Raw genomic sequence first — 2,201 nt, 5'->3', positions numbered from 1 at the left:
GGATCTCGCGCTCTAGATTATGTATATCAACCCTTACGTTCCTGGGTGGTGGTTGTGTATCCATAAGATGGTGGTTTGGATGATTACTGCGATAACAACCCAGGAGATACTGCTTTGACAGCATGTAGTTGTGTCTTCGCACAGGGATGATCTTTGTCTCCACATAAAGGTGATCCAGGGGTGTGCTGCGGAGACACCCAGTCGCAGTTCTAAGGGCAGCGTTCTGGCAGGTTTGTATGTTATTCCACTGCGTATCACTGGTCTGCGGTGTCCACACTGGCGCTGCATAGTTTACCACTGACCGGCCAATTGCCTTATAAGTAGTTAGCAAGGTTTCTTTGTCCGCACCCCAAGTACTGCCGGCTAGTGACTTGAGGACCTTGTTTCTACCACGGAGCTTATTACATATTGCAGTGGCATGGGCAGATGACCTAAAAAGGCTGTCGAATGTGACCCCAAGAATCTTGGGGTAATTTGTGGTCGGAATTATTACTCCATCGACTCTGATATTCAACTGCCTGCGCACTTCTGCCGTCCATGTAGTAAATAGTGTGGCTGAGGATTTGGTGGGGGATATCCTCAAGTTTCTCGCAGTGAAATAACTGGTAAGATTAGCTATGTAGACGTTCAACCGATCGCAAATGTCATCAACATTGGGCCCAGATGCCAAGATTGTACAGTCATCCGCATATGATACAATCTCGACGCCGTCAGGAGGGGGTGGAATCGAGGACATGTAGAGGTTAAACAGTGCCGGAGATATCACCCCACCTTGGGGAACTCCCTGTTTAACTCTACGCGGTCTTGACTTTCTGTCCCTGAATTCCACGTACGACTGGCGTCCACACATATAATTCAGCACCCAACGCTTCGCTCCTGCCGGTAGGGACGTATTCTCGATGTCCTCAAATAATGTGGCATGGTTGACCGTATCGAATGCTTTCGATAGGTCAAGCGCCACGAGGACCGTCCTGTGACACGGCCTGGGCTGGTTAAGTCCCTTATTAATATGTGTCGAAATGGCATGTAAGGCTGTTGTCGTACTATGTACCTTACGGAATCCATGTTGATGGTGGGCAGCTGGAAAATTCTCCACAAGGCTGGGGAGGAGTAATGCCTCAAGTGTCTTGGCTACTGGCGAGAGAAGGGATATCGGTCTGTACGATTCACCTTTGCTCGAATCTTTGCCCGGTTTCAGTAGTGGAATCACCCTTCCCATTTTCCAGACATCGGGTATAATGTGTGATTCCAAAGACAAATTGAGGAGTCTGGTCAGGTACTCAACTCCCAGTATTCCCAGATGCTTCAGCATTAGCATTGAAATTCCGTCAGGGCCCAGCGCCTTAGATGGTTTCGCGCTGTTGATGACATTGGTAACTTCGGCTGCAGTAAATTGTGGTGTGTCATCGGCTCGGAGACCACGTACACGACGGGTGGCTCTCCTTTTCGCTCTATCACTCTCGGGATGCTCGACAAACTGTCGGTTGAAGTATTTGGCGCACCTCTTCGGATCAGTCACAGTCACGTCGCCAAATGTGACTGAAATCCCATCATCCCTTGTGGAGGGGTTCGAGAGGGCTCTAACTGTTGACCACAATTTACCAGTTCCTGTTCCTAAGTTACATTGCTTCAGGTGCTCTAACCAAGTGTTCCGCTTGTGCTCGTCGACTATCTTACTAATCTCTAGATTTAGTTCTCTGATTCTAGGATCAGCAGGGTTAGCACGACGGCGTTCATCACGCTCGTCTGCGAGTCCCGCCGCTTCGGCTGGGAAGTTGGGCCTCACCTGGGCAATTCGACCAGCGGGTATGAAGCGAGCGGCTGCTGCGTTGATGATGTCCCGGAACTCCCTCTGGGCAACATGAACATGTGAGGGGGACGGGAGCTCACTGAAGCGGCGATCGGTGTATTCTCTGAAGCCTTCCCAGTTGGCTTTCTTTTGATTAATAAACGTCCGGCGTTCAGAGGTTATGAAATCGGAGGGTCGGTTGATGGTGAGAATTATGGGGAGGTGGTCCGAACCCAATGAAATGACGGGTTGCCAGGAGACGTCATTTATCAGACCAGGCGATGCTAACGATAAATCTGGCGAACTGCTGCAGTCACCCATAATTCTCGTGGGGGCCTCTTCGTTCACCGTGCAAAATGTGGAGTCGTCTATCTGCTCTGCCAAAGCTATGCCCCTCTGGTCATTACCCAGG

Source organism: Haematobia irritans, chromosome 4, assembly GCF_050003625.1.
Source record: "Haematobia irritans isolate KBUSLIRL chromosome 4, ASM5000362v1, whole genome shotgun sequence".
NCBI lineage: Eukaryota > Metazoa > Arthropoda > Insecta > Diptera > Muscidae > Haematobia > Haematobia irritans.
Note: the sequence above shows the minus strand (reverse complement) of the source record.